Source organism: Oryctolagus cuniculus, chromosome 8, assembly GCF_964237555.1.
Source record: "Oryctolagus cuniculus chromosome 8, mOryCun1.1, whole genome shotgun sequence".
Classification (NCBI taxonomy): domain Eukaryota; kingdom Metazoa; phylum Chordata; class Mammalia; order Lagomorpha; family Leporidae; genus Oryctolagus; species Oryctolagus cuniculus.
In genome coordinates, this window is record NC_091439.1 from 26758562 (window position 1) to 26780550 (window position 21989).

General features: G+C 38.7%; 1 pseudogene; it reads right to left on the reverse strand.

Moving 5' to 3' along the window:
* Positions 1 to 11468: 11468 nt before the first annotated feature.
* Positions 11469 to 21989, reverse strand: part of LOC100349517 (heterogeneous nuclear ribonucleoprotein H2-like) — a 96576-nt pseudogene continuing 86055 nt past the window's right edge.

Consider the following 21989-nt stretch of genomic DNA (forward strand, 5'->3'; position numbering starts at 1 on the left):
TCACTTTCAGTCTGTATGGATCTTTGTTGGAAAGATGTGTTTCTTGTAAGCAGCAAATAGATGGGTTTTGTTCCTTAACCCAATCAGCCAATCTGTGTCTTTTAACTGGACAGTTCAGGCCATTCACGTTCAATGTGACTAATGATAAGAGGTAACTTTGCCCTGCCATTTGCCAAAGATAAGTTCTAATATATGCTTTGAATTCCCTGTGATCTTTTGCTGTGAGGTTTCCTTCCGTTACCTTCTTTCATATTGATGACTGTGTTTCTGTGTTTCTGTGTGTAACACATCTTTAAGCATCTTTTGCAGGGCTGGACGAGTGGCGACAAATTCTTTCAATTTCTGTTTGCTATGAAAAGTCTTTATTTCACCTTCATTCACAAATGATAGCTTTGCAGGATATAATATTCTGGGCTGGCAGTTTTTTTCTCTTAGTACTTGGGCTATATCTCGCCATTCCCTCCTAGCTTGCAGGGTTCTGATGAGAAGTCAGCTGTGAGTCTGATTGGAGATCCTCTGAGAGTAATCTGACCTTTCTCTCTTGCACATTTTAGGATCTTTTCTTTATGTTTCACTGTGGAGAGTTTAATTACAACGTGTCGTGGTGAGGATCTCTTTTGGTCGTGTTTATTAGGGGTTCTGTGAGCTTCCTGTACTAGGATGTCTCTGTCCTTCTCCAAACCTGGGAAATTTTCTGCTAATATCTCACTAAAAAGGCCTTCTAATCCTGTCTCCCTCTCCATGCCTTCAGGAACTCCTAGAACCCGGATGTTGGGTTTTTTAATAGTATCCTGAAGATTCCTGACAATATGTTTTAGATTTCTAATTTCCTCTTCTTTTCTTTGGTCTGACTATATCCTTTCCTGTTCTCTATCTTCTAAGTCCGATATTCTCTCTTCTGCTTCACCCATTCTGTTTGTAAGGCTCTCTATTGTGTTTTTCATTTGATCTATTGAATTCTTCACTTCATTATGATTTCTCGTCACTATCACAGTTTCCTGTTGTACTAGTTGTTTCATTTCATTTTGATTCCTCCTTAATATTTCATTTTCACGAGAGAGATTTTCTATCTTGTCCATTAAGGATTTCTGTAGTTCTAGAATTTGTTTTTGAGAACTTCTTAATGTTCTTATCAATTTTTTTGAGATCTTCTTCTTGCATTTCTTCTATGTCATCATCTTCATAATCTTGAATTGGGGTGTCTTTTTCATTTGGGGGCATCATAGTGACTCCTTTGTTTTTATTATCTCGGTTTTTGCGTTTGTTATTTGGCATATTGGAGATATTTGGTTTCTTCACTGTGGTGCTTTTTCTTGTTATACTATGACTCTAGATTAAGTGGACTGTCTGTTTTTGATGGAGCCTTAGAGGCTTGAGATGGGTGTGGCCTGAGAGCTCTGTTTGGTGTGCCAAAGGTGACACTCCCAGGTTAGGCGTGGTAGATCTCTCTTTCTCTCTCTCTCTCTTGCTTTCTTTCTTTCTTTTTTTTTTTTTTTTTTGATTCAAAAGGAAAGTAATTCCACACAGCTGAACGAAGTTGGAGGTAGTTAGCAGGCAAATGATATACCCACAGGAGCCAGAGATCGGAAGCTCTTTCCCAAGGACCACACAGGGAATCTGTTCTGCCCTCAGAGTGGACTCAAATTCTCCTTCAGTCTCCCACTGGGTTGCCAAAGTTATGGAATTTTAGCGTCTCTGGAGAGTACTCACGTGAATTCCGTGAGTTCTCTCCCCCACCGTCTCTGTTTTCACAGTCTCAGTTCAGTAGCACCACAAATTTACTAGGTCCTAATCTCCTGTTAATTCGCCCCGCCCAGAGTCAGGTTTTTCTGCTAGGCTCAGGGCCGGTGCAGACCTGAGGTCGCTCTGCTTATGACGTATGTCCAAGTTGGCGCCTGCTCTTTGTCTTGCTCGCCTTTGAGAGGTGAGCGGAGAGAGAGAAACCCGTGTCCGTATCAGTCACTTTTTTTCTCTCTCTCTCTCTTCTAGTTAGTCTGGTGAACTTTTCCCCCTGGGGTTGTTCCCTCTAGTCTCCTCTTTCCACTTGTCGGCCGGTGTCTTGGGCTATTGAGGTTCGGCTCATCTCGCGTTCCAGCGCTGGTGTGTTGAGTCTGCCGATGGTATCCCTAACTGTGGACTCTCATGCTCTCCACGCAGGTCCACTGTGAATCACTCGTTCCAGAAGAGTTTCTTCTGCTGTTTCTTCCCCTACTCTTCCTTGAACCTGCAGTATCTCCACTTTATTAAACTGTCTCTCCCCAGACTATCAGTGTGCTCCCTTCCTATTCTGCCATCTTGCCTCCTCCCTCCATCAGGTGTTATCAGCCAACTTTTCACTGATGATTTTTACTGACGAGCTTTCTAAATACAATTTGTTTTGAAAGTTAATGAATTACTCTGAAAATATGGAAAGGAAAATATAGGCTTACTTCTGAATTCCTATTTAACAAACAAAAGATTATGAATAGATACTGAAAACTCTCAGAGTAGCTCAGCTATCTCAGCTTGGAACATTTGCATAAAGGAAAAGTTAATGGGAATTCTGTGGTCTCAGATGTTGGCCATCATTTCCTTTGTATGTGTGATCATGCTGATATGATAGAGACTTAAGTCAAAAGATGGATTATTTTTTCATCCCTCCCAAGTGAGTGAATAAAATTGACTGAACTATGCCATTCAATTATTCAATGATCAACTTATATTGATTAGAAAATCTATTCATGGATATCTAGATATCTTGATGTTTCTATTATGAACTAATTTTAAAGTAGGGCAAAATCTACCAGAGGTTTCTGCCTCTCTGTAAGTGTGCCTTTTGAATAAAATAAATAAATCTTGGGGGGAGGCAAAAATGCAGAGGTTTCTTTAGTCTTTGCTATTCCTTGGGATGTGTAGGATATAACTTAAACCAACTTCCTATTCATAAATCAGAAATTTGGATATACATACATATGCTAAAAAATAAAATCAAGATAATAGTTCAAATTATTGGGGCCAGCATCATGGCTCAGCAGGTTAAGGTTCTGCTTGTAATGTTGCCCTCCCATAAGGAAGTGCCAGTCCAGTCCTGGTTACACCTCTTCCAACCCAGTTGCCTACTAATGTGCTTGGGAAGGCAGTGGAAGATGGTACAATTGCTTGGGCCCCTTCCACCCATATAGAGATCCAGATGACACTCCAGGTCCTGGCTTCTGGCTTCTGCCTGACCCAGTTGTGGCAATTTGGGAGTGAACCAATCACAGGGTGGAAAACTCTTCTCTCTCCCTTTTTCTCTCTCTCTGGAATTCTGCTTGTCAAAAAAAAAAAAAAAAACCGGCTTTTTAAAAAGGTTTATGTATTTTATTGTAAACAGAATTCAGAGAGAGAGAGAGAGAGAAGGAGGGAGGGATAGTGGCTGACAGCAAGAGTGAGCAAGCGAGCGAGCGATCTTCCATCCACTGATTCACTCCCCAAATGGCCACATCAGCTGGAGCTGGGACAAACCAAAGCCAGAAGCCAGGAATTTCATCTGGGTATCCCATATGGATGGCAAGGGACCAAGGATTGGGCCATCCTCAGCTCCTTTCCTAAATATATTAGCAGAGAGCTGAATCAGAAGTGGAGCACCCAGGACTTGAACTGGTGCCCATATGGGATGCTGGTGCTGTAGGTAGTGGTTTAATCTAACTGTGCCACAACATCGGTCCCATAAATAAATCTGTTAAGTGTAAATTATTATTCTAATTCAGTAACTAGCACTTAATTCTCAGCATTAATTATGGTGAATAAGAGTTTTCTAAAATAAATAGCATAGTTTTCATTCACCTTTAATTGGTGAATCAGTATGTATTTTAAATAAATATTAAAATCTAATTTATTAATTTATATAGATATTTTACATAATTAAATACAACTTATTTTTACGAATGGAAAAGCAGCTTTAAAATTGTACTTTCCCTACCCTTGTGACTCTCCGGTAAGGTAGTATTACAGTTTGAATGTCTCAGAAATTAGAATAAAAAAGGTTTTAATCAGGTTTTTGAAATTAACAAGGAGAATAAAAGTATGAGAATAAAGCAAACTTTGAGAACACATGTTTTTTCTGTATTAGGTAGGTTACCTGATACATGGCAATTCACATCTTTGTTTTAAATTAAGATTTATTTTATTATTTGAAAAGCAGGGAGAGAGAGAGAGAGAGAGAGAGAGAAACAAATAGAAGACATCTTCCATCCACTGGTTCACTCCCACTTCCCAAATGACTGCAAATGGTCAGGGCTCAGCTAGGTTGAAGCCAGGAACCAGGAACTTCATCTGGTGTCGCTCCCCCATTCGCGGAGGAATGACACTGGACCCTGCGATGTTCTTTTGTCTGCTCGGCCCTTCCCGGGTTAGCTGCCGTTCCCTCACTCGCAGAGGAACGACGCCGTCCCGGGTTAGCTACCAGCCCCTCCACCTCCGTGGAGGGGTGGCACCCCCCGCCGCTTTCCCCACTTCCGCGGGGGAGCGGCACACCGCCGGCCGGCTCTCTCGGGGGCTGCTCAGATGTTCCTCAGGTGTTCCCGGTGCATGTTGTCTCTCTCCTCCTTTATAGTCCTCTTCCACCAATTCCAACTCTGCTGCCCACACGCTGAGCACGCTGCTCTCCTCCAATCAGGAGCAGGATCAGCTCCTGCAGCTTATCAAACTGATGAGGCAGCTGCGTAGAGGTTGTTTGCTCCCTCAGCGCCATATTGTGGGAGAGCAGATGCATAGAATAAGTCTTAATTCCAGTAACTTAGTCTAGTCTCAGTTGCTCCCCACAATCCGGGTCTTCCACATGGGTGCAGAGGCCCAAAGACTTGGACCATTTTCCACTTCTTTCCCAGGCACATTAGCAGGGAGCTGGATCAGATGTGGAACAGCCAGTGTTCCTATGGGATGCCAGCATTGCAGTCAGTGCATTAACCTCCTACTCCACAGTGCTGGTCCCAGTTCACAGCTTATAAGGAGAATGTTTTCCCTTTTCCACAAGCAGGAGTATGGAGACACACAGAGGCAGTATTATTCGCTTGTGAGCAATATAATTATTCCACATTTTTGAGAGGGATCAGTAGGAGCAGAGCCTCCTTGCTGCCTGCACAGTGCTGGAGACTTTTTCTTCTCTCCCACCTGCCTCAAACTACGTGCCAGCTGTTAAACTAATCCATCTTAGTAATGGGAATGCTAACCCAGGAACCATTTATATCAGAGCTTGTGTTTGCTCTGAGGAAGATGTTAGTTTGTGCTTACATCAGAAGGGAGTTCTCATTAGCAAATGTCTCCTCACAGACTAGACAACAGTACTCTTGTGTTGGTTCAAACTTGATACATGGCATTTCCATACAGCAGTGTGGAGTTGAAGATGATTTTGAGAAGTTAGATATTGAGTCTGTGGTTCTTAAAAGTTACCAATATGTGGTAGGTATTGTGACATAGCAGTTTTTTTCTAAAGCAGATGCACACAAAATACGCCCATTCTTTATTATATTCAGCTGATAATAGCATTTTAATCAATTTCTCAACAAAACAGGGACAAAGAAAATAAAAATTGTACATATCACTTGTTTGAAGTGTAAACAAAAGTAAGCAGAGAGTTACCCTTTGCCCAGTGGCACAGCATTGAATAGTAGCTTGTGAGGCTGGGGTCCTATAGGGGAGTGCCTGTTGGAATCCCAGCTATTCCATTCCCCATCCAGCTTCCTGTTAATGTGCTTGTGAAGGCAGCAGTTGATGGGGAGACCTAAAGGATTTCCTGGCTCTTGACTTAGCCTAATCCAGTTCTGTTTTTGTGAACATTTGTGGAGTGAACCAGCAGATGGAAGATCTTCCCTCTCCCTCTCCCTCTCCCCTTGCTTCCCTCTGCCTCTCCATTCCTCCCTTCCCATTGTGCTGCCTTTCAAATGAATAAACAACACTTACAAAAACTGCACATGTGAGATTTATATTCTTTTTTTTTTTTTTGACAGGCAGAGTGGACAGTGAGAGAGAGACAGAGAGAAAGGTCTTCCTTTGCCATTGGTTCACCCTCCAATGGCCACCGTGGCCAGCGCGCTGCGGCCGGTGCATCGCACTGATCCGATGTCAGGAGCCAGGTGCTTCTCCTGGTCTCCCATGGGGTGCAGGGCCCAAGCACTTGGGCCATCCTCCACTGCACTCCCTGGCCACAGCAGAGAGCTGGCCTGGAAGAGGGGCAACCGGGACAGAATCCGGTGCCCCGACTGGGACTAGAACCTGGTGTGCTGGCGCTGCAAGGCGGAGGATTAGCCTAGTGAGCCGCGGCGCCAGCCGAAACTTACATTCTTTGTCCATGCAAGAGTTTTATCCCATCTCTGCCTAGGAGTGTTTGGGGTGCAGTCAAGAAAAAATTGGTAGAGTAGCAATGAACATGAGGACTGATTCAAAGTTAAGGATGCCATAGGGGTTACTCCTCTTATAGATATTGCATTTTAATAAAAATTATATTTAGGAATTTAAACAATGAAATCTCATTGTTTTCAGATTCTTACCTAAAGGAAGTTAAGTGAGAACACAGCCCAAAATCTTAGGGAAAACAATGTTGAAAAGACTAGGGCAGATGGGCCGGCACCGCAGCTCAACAGGCTAATCCTCCACCTAGCGGCACCGCCACACCGGGTTCTAGTCCCGGTCGGGGCACCGGATTCCGTCCCGGTTGCCCCTCTTCCAGGCCAGCTCTCTGCTATGGCCCAGGTGTGCAGTGGAGGATGGCCCAAGTGCTTGGGCCCTGCACCCCATGGGAGACCAGGAGGAAGCACCTGGCTTCTGCCTTCGGATCAGCGCGGTGCGCCGGCCACAGCGCGCTGGCCGCGGCGACCATTGGAGAGTGAACCAATGGCAAAGGAAGACCTTTCTCTCTGTCTCTCTCTTTCTCTCTCTCTCTCTCTCACTGTCCACTCTGTCTGAAAAAAAAAAAAAAAAAAAAGAAAAAGACTAGGGCAGAATCCACAGAGTCTCCAACATTTATTTTTATTTAAATTCATATTGGAGGGGACCAGCACCTTGGCTCACTCGGTTAATCCTCCGCCTGCGGTGTCGGCATCCCATTTGGGTGCTGGGTTCTAGTCCTGGTTGCTCCTCTTCCAGGCCAGCTCTCTGCTGTGGCCTGGGAAGGCAGTGGAGGATGGCCCAAGTGTTTGGGCCCTGCACCCCATGGGAGACCAGGAAGAAGCATCTTGCTCCAGATTGGGGCAGCGTCGTCCGCAGCGGCCATTTGGGGAATGAACCAATGGTAGGAAGACCGTCCTCTCTGTCTCTCTCTCTCACTAACTCTACCTGTCAAATAAAAAAAAAATTCATATTGTACTATTTTGGATTTCTAGACATATCTAAAAATTAAATGATGATTTTTTTCCTAATTTCAATGTGAGTTTTTATAGTATTCATCATGTTAAACTGGCTATTATTATGATTCAACAGCTGTATTTTATCATAATAAGAAATTATCTTCTTTCCAATTTAAAATGTTTATAGCATTGAACTATATTGGGCACATTGCATCAATCTAAGGAGACTTTCTTAACTTTCTGAATTATTAATATGACATAATATTCAATAACATTCTTAACATTTATGGCTGCATGAATTTTCATGACCAAATTTACTTTGCTACAAATGTATTAACACTTTATACTGATACAACTAAAATTAATTTACTATCTTATTTTATGTGATATTTTCTTATATATGTTATTTTTCTTAATAAAATAAACTGGTATGATAAATGTATTTTATTCTAGTAGGTTGACAATTATTGTTTCTCTGAAAGTTTAAAAATTTCCAAAAATATATGATATGTATTTGAATTTATTTCCTGTCATCGGTCTGTCCAGGAGTCTGTTTTCAATTTTCTCCTCTTCTTTTCCACTTCTTTCTTTCAATCTTTCCTGCCTTCTTTTTTCAATGCCTTCTATTAACTATAATGAGCATATAAAAATCCACAAAGCATAACTACTTCATTTAATTAAAGTATAGGTAGTTATACCAACACGCTTTGTATTCCCTCCCTGAAAATGTAAACTCTGAAGTTTCTCAACCTTAGTCTTACAGGAATTTTATACCAGATAATTTTTGTTGTAGATAACTTTTTTTTAAAAAAGATTTATTTATTTTAAAGTCAGAATTACAAAGAGAAAAAGAGAGAGAGAGAGAAAGAGAGAGAGAGAGAGATCTTCCATCTACTGGTTCACTCCCCAAATGGCCACAACGATTGGGACTGGGCCAGGCTAAAACTAGGAGCAAGGAGCTTCTTCTCGGTCTCCTATGTGTGTGCAAGGGCTCAAGCACTTGGGCCATCTTCCTCTGCTTTCCCAGGCACATTAGCAGGCAGCTGAATTGGAAGTGGAGCAGCTGGGACTGTGGTTGGTGCCCATATGGTAGCCATTCCACAGAGCCAGCCCCATCTGTATCATTTGTCCTGGACATCTTAGAATGTTTAGCACTATGCTAGTCTCTACTCATTAAAAGGGCATCCCCTCTTCTTCTGTCTCTCCTCCTAGAAGGTGTACCAAGCCACTTCCATACATCACCAAATATTGCCCAGGAAGAAAATTCACCCTGAGTGAGAATCTCTGCACTATATTGATCTTTATGAAAATTGCTTCCTTTCCTTCCTGTATTGCTTTCTCAGGTCATCATGCATCCTTCAAGTGGTTATGAGAAATGATTTTTTAATAAAATAATTTAGCTTACTAAATAGATCATTGATCATAGGACCATAGAAACATTTTTAGACAGAGTGGTCACATAAGCTATCATCCTAACTTGTGCCATAGTCATTAGACATGACTAGCCCTAACAAGCTTTCATGATCACCCAGCACTAAGAGACACTGGCTGTGAGTGAACCTGAACATCACAGCTCTGCACAATCAGGGCTTCATTGCCAGTGGATTCTTGCACATGAAATTATAGCAACACAATTAAAAATAGTGCATCTTCAAGGGAAAAATAATGGAAGCCCAACTCAATGCATCAGTTTGGGACTTGAAAAGTAATATTCTTCAAATAATTTTCATTATCACCTCATGTAACAATTATGTTTCTCATTCTAGCATAACATTGAGTTAAAATAAATCCTTTCTGAAATTTGCACATAAATGCAAAGAGGATCACAAACATTACTTTTAAAAACACTTTTGGGAGTCTGGCACTGTGGTATAGTGGGTTAAGCTGCAGCCTGCAGCACTGTCATCTCATGTGGACACTGGTTCGAGTCTCGGCTGCTCAGCTTCCAATCCAGCTCCTTGCTAATGTGCTCTGGGAAAGCAGCAGAAGATGGCCCAAGTGCTTGGATCCCTGCACCCACATGGGAGATCAGGATGGAGCCCCCGGATCCAGGCTCTTGGCCTCAGTCTGGTCAGTTCTGGCTATAGCAGTCATTTGGGGAATGAACCAGCAGATGGAAGACTTCTCTCTCTCTGCCTCTGCCTCTCCCTGTCCGTAGCTCTGCCTTTCAAATAAATGAAACAATCCTTTTAAAAAATAAAATATTTTGGGCCTGTAGGATTCCTCTTTCTTTTTTTACTAAGTTGATCAAAATTTATGTTTTATTATTGATATTTGGGATGTGTCAACCATACAACCTCAGATACAGATGTGCACTGTAGTATGGCTATAGGATTATGCTTTCAAAATTTGATTTATTTGATTGTTTAGAAGAGGTAAGATAGTGATGGAGATGGAATGGAGATGGAGATGGAGATGGAAATAGGGATAGGGATAGGGATAGGGATAGGGATAGGGATAGGGATAGGGATAGAGATAGAGATAGAGATAGAACCAGATAGAGAGAACTCCTATCTTCTGGTTCACTTCTCAAATGCCCACAATGGCTGGGGCTGGGTTGAGAACTCAATCGAGGTCTCCCATACAGATGACAGAAATTCAATTACTTGAGCCATCATTGCTGCCTCCCAAGGTCTGAATAAACAGAAAGCTGGAGTCAGAAACCAGTGCTGGGAATTAGGACTAGGCACTTTGATATGGGACACTGTTGTGCTAACCAGCATCTTAAATGCCAAGACAAAGAGAACACCAAAGAGTGAGTTTTAAATAAGAAATCTGGAAAAAATACGTTTCATTCAATTTTCAACGAGGGAAATATGAAATATTTATAATTTTATGCACAGTATTTTTACTACTTATTTTTTTATTAGCCTACAATACTTTTACATTTTATGTGATACAGTTCAATGTTTCAGCACGTGTATATAGTGTAACCGAACAAAAAAAATGATCATAATTAGAATTTACATGTCCTTGTTTTCTTCATGTTCGAGGCCTATGAGCTCTTTTCTTTTAGTTCTTACACAGTGTGTATAGTACATTATCATGAAATAAATTCAGTCCACTCTGCTGTGTGTTTTTTGGGATGTAATTCAACAATATCATACAATTCAAACATTTGAAATATGCATATGAATAATTTTTAGTATATTTACAGAGTTGTGCAGCCGTCATCACTATCTGATTTTAGAATATTTCAAACTCTCCTCCCCAAAAAACATAAATCTTATATCATTAAAGAATCACTTCCAATCCCTCCCTCTTAACTTTCTTGGACAACCACTGATCTACATTCTGTCTATGGAGTGGCCTTTTTCTGTATGTTTCCTACAGATGGAATAATAAAATGTGAAGTCTTTTGTGACTGGGTTCTTGATTTCCCAGTTTTTCAAAGGAAGATTTATTTAACAAGATCCACTAAATACAGTACATCTAACTAGAAATCAAAATCCAAGGAGAGATTTTATCAAAGTCTTAAAATTTCATAAAAACAATACAATCCAATTCCTGAAATACTGTCTTTGCCTCTCAAAATTGTCCCATACCTTAAAAAAAGGTTAAAGTGTGCACTCAGATGCCTTGCAGGATTTTAAATAAAAAAAACCTACAATTAACAGACATGCTGAATGTTTTCATTTTGAATCATAGACAAAGCTCCTGTATTTGAGTTTTACTGAAAAGCATGATTCTCAACACAGATCTAAAGTTTTCAATGCGTTGTGGAATAAGAGCAACATTTAACATAAGTGAAACTGCTTTAACCTAAATATGCTTCCTGCTTTATTTATAATCCTACAAAACAATGAATTTGAAAAAAGCTGAAATATGCTTTAACAGTTATGGTCAGTACTGAACTTTATTATATGTTTCAGTATTTAAAGTGATTGAACTTAAAGTCTTAAAAAATCTTGACTTTCACCGTAAAGTAAGCATAAATTGCAAGCCTATAATGCAAAATTATTAAACTTAATATTTGTTTTCTTAAAAAAAGGAAAGAGAAAGAAACAAAGAAAGAAGAAAGAAACAACGTGACCAAAATTGATGAAAATTAATTGTATCTCTAATTTGCCAATCATACTGGATGTACTAGACATACCCCCACTCTATTCCACTCCCATAAATGCACAACATTTATGTCTGCAATAATTTTTAATACATCTTCTATACCTAAATGAGGTTAGACTGAGAGTCCCTTCTATCCTCCTGCCAAACGTGTTCATATTCACTCATTCTTCTCTGACCACCTCCATAACTACCACTCAGCTGCTGGCTAGCAGAACCCTCGTAACTGGACTGGTTTGATAAGCCCATTCCTCCCATCATTTGGCTACCACAAGCACTAAGAACTGCCCCTGCCATACAAGTCCAAAAGATTTCTACATAGTTAATATCTTAATCCTCTCTTCTGTTCCTGCAGAATTCAAGAAAAGCTCCTCAAAACTGAATAACTGAATTGCATATTAGCTTTATCTCCTGCCATACCTGCACTGCATCTTGATGAGTCGCAAATTCAACATCTGCTTTACCAGGAACTCTGCCAATATGGACTCTCATTGGATTAGAGATGAGAAAAAATTATAAATATCATTCTCAGTGGCTATGTAAGGTAACCCCTCATGTGTACACAGTGCCATGTGGTGCTCTGGTAACTGGATCCATCATCTCCATATTAATGATCAGGCATTACTGAGAAACAGTAATTGAGGTCTCTTCCAAATCTATCACATCTAAAACTATGCCCATCATTATAACCACCATAGTCATTCTAGTCTCCATACCCTTCAACACAGGCACCTTACCTCACCCATTCAAACCCAGCTCCCCTGCCAATGCTTTACTCCCCTGCCAGCCCAGGGCCTCCTATAGGGATCTGGTCATTGCTGAGCTTCTGAGGGGATTATATTGGCTTCAGACTTCGGCTTGGCTACTCTTGAAGATTTCAATGTACTTGTGGCCTATTCATTTCTTGGGTTTCTTTAAGGTCTTTTCAGCTATCTACTGTGAAACAAACTGCATGAAGGTCTCCCAGTGCTCTATTCCTGAAAGTGTATCATCAGTGTCAGCCCATTTGGCACAATTTCCAGCCCTGAAAAGAACTGACCAATCTGTTTTTTGTTACTGCCAAATGGGAGTCCTCTAAGCCAGACTGAACTATCACTGGCAGCATCAGGATGATGCAGACTACTATGCTTCAACAGCTAATCCATTTCAACTCTGTTGGACTTGAATACTTCAACATATGTGTGTCCCTTGTCTTTTTCCCCTTCTTTCTTTAAAAACAATTTCAATTCATCTTTGGATTCACATTCTATAAATTCTTCCCTGCTTTGTCTGCCTGCTCTGGTATAGATGACTGAATACCTGATGTGCCATTCTAGGCTTTGCAATCAGAAAAGAAGCATATTAACTTCATCAGCTGATCAGGAGCAGGATAGGCCCCTAAACGTCCCTTGCCTCCATGATCAGCATCATGGTGACTTTGGGCTCTTGGTGGAAAGCTTGGCTTAATACATTTTCAGTACAGCTCTAATGATAATGGGCAATTTTCCTCTTTCCCTCAAATGGCTATAGCAAGATAATAGATGATGACCAGAACTATTTTTGCTCATGTAGGCAACTAGTCCATCACTGTATTCTCTCTGAGTTTAAAAGTCTTAAGATTCATTCATGTTGTAGCATGCATCAGTGTGCCATTCCTTTTATCACTAAATAATCTTTAATTGTGTGAATACATTTCGCTCATCAGTTGACGCACATTTGTTTATTCCCATTTCTGGAGTATTATGAATAATGCTTCTATTATGAGCATTTATGTAAGTATGTGTTTTCTTCAGATATATTTTCAACTCTCTTGGATATATACCTGTGAGTGTAACTTCCTACTTGCATTGTAACTCTGTGTTTTAGGCTTTGAAGACTGACAAGCCGTTATCCAGTGTAGCTGTACTACTTTGCAATCCCACACAATATATGACTATAAAAATTTCTGCATATCCCCATCAGCACTTATTATTTGTCTTTCTTATTTTTAGTTACCCCACTGGATATGAAATAGTATCTAATTACGGTTTTGATTTGGAGTTTCCTATGGTTAAGGGCGTTGAACATCTTTTCACATCTTTCTTCGCCATTTGTAATTTGCTTCGGAAAAAGTGTGTACGAATTTCTCTTTCCATTTTTGAATATGGTTATTTTTCTTTTTACTTACCAATTATAATTGCTTATATGTGTTAAATACAAGGCCAATACAAGTTACATGACTTACAAAAATTTTTGTTTCATTTTATAGATTGCTGCAATAAAGAATCAGACTCAGTTTTTGATATTTCACTCACGGCACTATTTTAGCCCTATCTTTATGCCAATCACTTTTGCCCCAGGACTCAGCAGGATAATAAGAATGTCTAGGTTTTTCATCTTCAATGTTGGAAAGAATTTCAAACTACACATAGAGATCTTTAGTCCATTCCCATAATCACCATGCAAAACTCAAGTCTTGTATATTTTACTGACTCTCTCAAGGCATTTTGTACCTTCCTGGAAGTCATCTTGTTCACCCAGAAGGTGCCAATGAGTGAAGGTATGTATTTCTTAAGCACTTGGTACATAATTATTCACATCCACACTAAAGGGAAGTAATAATCTTTTAACAAATGGTACTTGGCAGTTAGCCACATATAAAAGAATAATCTTGATCCCATTCTGTACATAATGTTGAAAAAGTTACTGAAAGGGGATCAAGACCTAAAATTCATAGCTAGAACAGTAAAATTCTCAGAAGAAAACATAGAAATAAACATTTATGACTCTGCATCAGGGGATATTCCCTTGACATGAAATCAAAGGCACATAGTAAAGAAAAGAGCAGTAAGTTGATCAAAATAGCAACATTAAAAACTTTTATGATTCAAAGGACATCATGAAGGAAGTGAAAGTATGACTTAAAGAATGAGAAATATTTGCAAATCAGATGTGATAAATAATTTTATTTAGATTATGTAATGGGTCTCCAGAAAGCTCATAGACAATACATATCATGAAAAAATTATGCATTGCTTTTAAATTTTGCTTCATCAAAATAAACTCATGTTAACTTGTTATAACAAGTTTGAAAAGAATCTGAGGCACTAGGAAGGATACAATTTGAAAATAATTTCCACCAAATGGCCAACAGACCCATGAAAAAATGTTCAAGATCACTAGCAATTAGGGGAATGCAAATCAAAACCACAATGAGGTTTCACTTCACCGCAGTTAGAATGGCTCACATTCAGAAATCTACCAACAATAGATGCTGGAGAGGATGTTGGGAAAAAGGCACACTAACCCACTGTTGGTGGGAATGAAAACTGGTTAAGCCACTATGGAAGTCAGTCTGGAGATTCCTCAGAAACCTACAGCAAACCAGACCCAAATCTAGTAGGAGAAGAGAAATAATTAAAATCAGAGAAGAAATCAACAGGATTGAATCAAGAAAAACATTACAAAAAATCAGCCAAACGAGGAGCTGGTTTTTTGAAAAAATAAACAAAATTTACACCCCATTGGCCCAACTAACTAAAAAAAGAAGAGAAAAGACCCAAATCAATAAAATCAGAGATGAAAAAGGAAACGTAACAACTGACACCACAGAAATAAAAAGAATCATCAGAAATTACTACAAGGACTTGTATGCCAGCAAACAGGGAAACCTATCAGAAATGGATAGATTCCTGGACACATGCAACCTACCTAAATTGAACCAGGAAGACATCGAAAACCTAAACAGACCCATAACTGAGACAGAAATTGAAACAGTAATAAAGGCCCTCCCAACAAAGAAAAGCCCAGGACCAGATGGATTCACTGCTGAATTCTACCAGACATTTAAAGAAGAACTGACTCCAATTCTTCTCAAACTATTCAGAACAATCGAAAAAGAGGGAATCCTCCCAAATTATTTCTATGAAGCCAGCATCACCTTAATTTCTAAGCCGGAAAAAGATACAGCACTGAAAGAGAATTACAGACCAATATCCCTGATGAACATAGATGCAAAAATCCTCAATAAAATTCTGGCCAATAGAATGCAACAACACATCAGAAAGATCATCCACCCAGACCAAGTGGGATTTATCCCTGGTATGCAGGGATGGTTTAATGTGCACAAAACAATCAATGTGATACACCACATTAACAGACTGCAGAAGAAAAACCATATGATTATCTCAATAGATGCCGAGAAAGCATTTGATAAAATACAACACCCTTTCATGATGAAAACTCTAAGCAAACTGGGTTTGGAAGGAACATTCCTCAATACAATCAAAGCAATTTATGAAAAACCCACAGCCAACATCCTATTGAATGGGGAAAAGTTGGAAGCATTTCCACTGAGATCTGGTACCAGACAGGGATATGCCCACTCTCACCACTGCTATTCAATATAGTTCTGGAAGTTCTAGCCAGAGCTATTAGGCAAGAAAAAGAAATTAAAGGGATACAAATTGGGAAGGAAGAACTCAAACTATCCCTCTTTGTAGATGACATGATTCTTTATTTAGGGGACCCAAAGAACTCTGCTAAGAGACTATTGGAACTCATAGAAGATTTTGGCAAAGTAGCAGGGTATAAAATCAATGCACAAAAATCAACAGCCTTTGTATACACAGGCAATGCCATGGCTGAGGAAGAACTTCTAAGATCAATCCCATTCACAATAGCTACAAAAACAATCAAATACCTTGGAATAAACTTAACCAAGGACGTTCAAGATCTCTACGATGAAAATTACAAAACCTTAAAGAAAGAAATCTTTACTTAGTATATGCTAAACTGATCTTCTGTATATAAAGAGAATTGAAAATGAATCTTGATGTGAATGGAAGGGGGGAGGGAGAGGGAAAAGGGAGGGTTGCGGGGTGGGAGGGACGTTATCGGGGGGGGGAAGCCATTGTAATCCATAAGCTGTACTTTGGAAATTTATATTCATTAAACAAAAGTTAAAAAAAGAAAATAATTTCCATTAGAGCATCATGATTTCTGCTAAAATCAAAGAACAAACATCCAATTTATGGTGAACTCACTGATGCTGAAGATAAGTTTATGAAGGCAGTGTTTCAGAGAAATCATCAATTTGTAAGTGGATAATTCATTTTAAGAAGGGCAGAAACAGCATTACAGACAAAGCCTACAGTGGCAGGTCTTCCACATTAATTGATGAAGAAAATGATAATCTTGTTCATACCCCAATTGAAGAAGATTGACCACTGCAGAAACAATAATCAACACTAAGATATATCAGTTGATTTTGCTTATACAATCGTGGTTGAAAAACTAAAGTGGAGCAAAATTTCTGCTAAACATATACCAAAACTCTTGTGCTCAGATCAGCTATACATGCAAGCTGAGCTTTAATGGAAATGTTATACTACTGATATCAAGATTCTGAAGCATTTCTTCTATTAAGTGTAACAGAAGATGATCCATACAAAGCATAATCAAAATGATGGCTACTAAGAAGATAAGTGGTATAGATATGGCAAAAATGGATAGCACAAGGGCAAATGTTATGTCGACAATTCTTTTGGATGCTCTGAGTATTTTGCTTGTTGATTTTTTGGAGCATAGGAGAATTACAGCATCTGCTTATTGGGAAAGCAGAAAATGCTCAGGAATTCTTCACTAGTGATTCCTTCTCTGCTATGACAAGATGCACACTCATTTTTCTCATCAAAGGCAGTTTTGAGTTTCAATTGGAAATTGTTATGTTATATATTACTTTATATATCTACCTTATAGGCCCAATTTAGCTCCTTCTGACTTCATTTGTTTCCTGATCATAAATTATCAACATGGGGCTGGCATTGTTGCATAGAGGGTAAAGCTGCCATCTCTGACCTCAGCATGCAATATGGGCATTGATTTGTGTATACAAACTGCTCCAATTCCTATCCATCTCCCTGCTGGTGGCCTTGGAAATACATCACAAGATGGCCCAAGTGTTTGTGCCCCTGCCATCTACATGGGGGATCAAGATGAACCTCTTGGCTCCTGGCCATGGCCTGACTCATCCCTGGCCATTGTGGGCATCTGGGGAGTGAACCAGCAGATATAAGATATCTCTCCCTCTCTCTCTGTAACTCTTTTAAATAATTAAATCTTTAAAAATATCCTTAAGAATGTCCATTTTTTCTTTAGTTAATGATATAGAAAAGACTGCATTGGCATGGTTAAATCCACAGGATTGTCATTTATTCAGAGATAGATTAAATGATGATATAATCACTTACAAATATATCTTGAACCTGATGGAGCCAAATTGAGAAATAAAGTTTATATTCTTGCTTTCACATTTTGGTTGAATTTTCTACATTTTAAAGCCTCTTCATGTAGAGAAATCTTAAATAAGGAGACAAATAAACCAATTAAAAATAGACAAAGGATTTGAACAGGTATCTTCCATGATGATATGTGAATGTTCAATAAACACAGGAAAATATTCTCAACAAAAGAGACTTCAAAGTCAGTGAGGAAATGTAAATTTAAGCCACAATAAATTGCTATCTCAGAAGCACTGGGACTTCCCAGCATCCAGAAATATGAGGAGTAATTTTTGTTGTTTAACTCACCTAGTTTGTGGTATTTTGTAATATTAGTCCTATCAGACTGAGCTAACTATGAATATAATGTACATGGAAGGGATCTTAATCAGAAACCTCCAGAAAATCCAAACCAGTAGGATATCTATTTGTCTGTCTGTCTGTCTATCTATCTATCCAGACATCATCCATCAACTTCTTAGTGGTTAAGATCTTGTGCTTAGGCAGGTCTCGAGATGTCCTAAGATCTGCAGTCAACACACTGGGGATGCTATAGAGACAACATGTGAGTCCAGAACAAGTCCAAAGGCCTGGGACTAAGGAGTGCCAACAGTGTAGGTTTCAGTTCAAAAGCAAACTGGTGTGATGGCCAAGAGTTGATGTGTTAGTCTGAGCACAAAGACTAGAAAAGTTCAAAGGACCTGCTTAAACAGACAGCAGGAGGAGATCCCTCGTATTGCATCATTTTGCTCTGTCCAGGTCTTCAATTAATTGGATGAGGCCCTCTTATATTAGGGAAGTAATCTGCTTCAGCTTCAAGTGTTGATCTCATACAGAAACAATCTCACATATTCACATAGAATAATATTTGGATCAATTTCTAGGCACCCCCATGGCCTAGCCAAGGTGACACATAAAGTTAACTTTCACAGAATGTTACATTAAGCTACTTATAGTAGGCAGAATAATGCACCAGCCTGTGTTTCAAAAGGATCGTTGAGTCCTAATCCCTGTAAACTGTGAATATGCTGTTACACAGCAAAAAAATATTAATATTGAAAAAATTTTCACAAAATAGCTATTTTGATAGCTATTAAAATTATTAGCTATTTCCAATATCAAGGAATTACTGATTGAGGATTTACTTTACTAATTACAGTAACATAAACCATTATTTTAAAAATATAATATCCAATATTATATCAGAAGCATAGTCGGGGCCAAGGCTCACTTGGTTAATCCTCCGCCTGCGGCGCCGGCATCCCATATGGGCACCGGGTTCTAGTCCCCGTTGCTCCTCTTCCAGTCCAGCTCTTTGCTGTGGCCCAGGAAGGCAGTGGAGGATGGCCTAAGTACTTGGGTTCCTGCACCCCAATGGAAGACCAGGAGGAAGCGCCTGGCTCCTGGCTTCAGATCGGCATAGCTGTGGCCGTAGCGACCATTTGAGGGGTGAACCAATGGAAAGAAAACCTTTCTCTCTGTCTCTCTCTCTCTCACTAACTCTATCTGTCAAAAAAAAAAAAAAAAGAAGCATAGTCAACAAAAGAAAAATATATAAATTTGACTTCATCAAAACTAAAAATACTTTGTCTATCAGAAAACATCATCAAAAGAATGAAAAGACAAATCACAGAAGGGGAAAAGTCCTTGCAAATCATTAATCTGATCAGAGACTAATATTCTGAACATATTATGGGTCATCAAAGAAGGAGGTACCTTTCTCTGAAGGGAGGAGAGAACTTCCACTTTGACTATGACCTTGTCTAAATATGATCAGAGTCAGTGAACTCAGGGGGCTTCCATAGCCTTGGCAGCTCATGACGAGAGCCTAGGGTGATTACTGATGCCATAAACAAGAGTGTCAATTTGTTAAGTCAACAACAGGAGTCACTGTGCACTTACTCCTCATGTAGGATCTTTGTCCTTAGTGTGCTGTACATTGAGATTTAATGCTATAACTAGTACTCAAACAGTATTTTTCACTTTATGTTTCTGTGTGGGAGCAAACTGTTGAAATCTTTACTTAATGTATGCTAAACTGATCTTCTGTATATAAAGAGAATCGAAAATGAATCTTGATGTGAATGGAAGGGGAGAGGGAGTGGATAAGGGGAGGGTTGCGGGTTGGCGGGACGTTATAGGGGGAAGCCATTGTAATCAATATTCTGTACTTTGGAAATTTATATCCATTAAATAAAAGTTTAAAAAATATTCTGAACATATTAATAAGTCCTACTCAACAAAAACAATAAAAAACCATCTTGTTAAAAATAACAGACACAAAGTACAAATTATGTTGATTAAACATAAATATAAATACATATTTGCCTCTGGTGATATAAAATTATGATGAGGTGTACTTTTTAATTGCTTTATATTTTGTAGTTCCAATTATGTCTTGTTATTTTTAAAATTTTATTTTTAATTGAGTAAATAAAAGTATGCTGTGGACTACATATTGTTTTTCTCTTGAAAGAATGAGATTTCATATTATACAATTCTGGCTCACCAATTCTTCATTTAATATTTCATTTTATTATTCCTCTAATGCATATGATTTCACTTTATTTTTGTTCTGCATATAAATTTATGCTTACAAAACTTTCTTCCCATGATTTCACTCATATTTTATAAGGTTTTAAGATGGAGTTTACATTTTCTTCAAATATGATCCATACAACTAACTATAAAATAAGCTTTTTTCAGAAGTCATTCAGCCTACCCTTGTACTATGTTAAACTATGGAGAAATTAGTGTTTTAGAGCCATAATTCATTAATAATTAATGAGGGCAGTACTCACGACTGACTCTTAAACTTGAGTAAGTGTTGTCACAACACAACTTACTCAAATCCCTATTGCCGATTAATTTCCTAGCAACTCCTGAACTCCATTTATTTTCATCTAGTCTCTTGAGGTTGTATGAGGAAAAAATTTGGGGTGTGAGTGAGTCAAATACTTCAAAATTTATTGTTCAGTGAGATCTTCTTTCTGAGTTAATTTTATCATTGAATCTAATACAAGGGCTTGAAATGTATTAAGTAGTTACGTGCTTTATGATTCACTTAAATATTTATCTATCCTTCAGGGATATGAGTCCTTCAGGGAGATGAGTTGGTACTTTTTGTCACTATCTTACCCCCTCCCCCACCCGTTAGTGATTTTGCACCTAATTCTCTGAATTCTCACTCTAGGGAAATTCTCTATATTAAATACGCCTCTTTCCCTCTTTGTCATGTTATCCCCCTATGGCCACAACGGCCAGAGCTGTCCTGATCTGAAACCAGGAGACGGGAGCTTCTTCCAGGTCTCCCATGTGAGCAGGGACCCAAGGACTTGGGCCATCTTCTACCGATTTCCCAGGCCATAGCAGAGAGCTAGATTAGAAGTGGAGTAGACACGATTCAAACCAGTGCCCACATGGGATGCCGGCACTGCAGATGGTGGCTTTACCTGCTTCACCACAGCACTGGTCCCAACTATATTATTTCTTAATGACAGTCTTAATCTCTGAAAAAGTATTTCTATAACCTATGCAAATTTGTGAGACAACCAACACTATCTCTATTTTCCCATTATTTTATTCCTAAAATGGTATACAATATTGAATTCTAACTTTAGTTTACAAGAATGTGGGAAGTAATCATTGATATCTATGGTTGCCAGGTTTAACTAATGAAAATATCTTGTTAAATATGAATCTCAGATAAACAATAAATAAATGTGTTTTAGTATAAGTATGTGCCATGCAATATTTAGGAAATATTTATACTGAACTTTCTTCAAAATTGAAATTAATATTTTACTGGATTTCCTGTATGTTATCTGAAAACTCAACTGATTTCTTACCCAAAATAAGAGCAATTTTAATAACTCTTGAGATGTTAACTTTCTTTAAATTTATGACTTTTGAATTGTGAAGTGTTTGTAAAAATCATTAATATTTTAAGGTAGTTCAATGAAGAGCTTCATGGATACCACTCAAAGTACTTTGAAAGATCAGTTTCATGTTGTCAGTAGAACATTTCCTGAATTTTCCCCATGAATAAAAACACATTTAAAAATTCCTAAAAATGTTAACAGTCATGTATTTTTAATGGAATTAAACTAAAGAGGCAAAGAGTGAATCTATCACCTATTTTGGACTGAGTTTCCATAAACTACACAGAAACATGCTTCCAACCTGAAAGGAATGAAATAAAAACCTTTAAATATTGTATAATATTGCATTGCTTTTAGGACTATAGAACTCTTTTTATCACAAAAATTAAGGGCCATATGCACATCAATTGTAAAGCAACTTTTCCCCCCTCAAATTTGTCTTTGGGGTGCTAAAAATAAAAAGCTTCATAGCTCACATCATGTACTCTAAACATGTACAGCCTAAA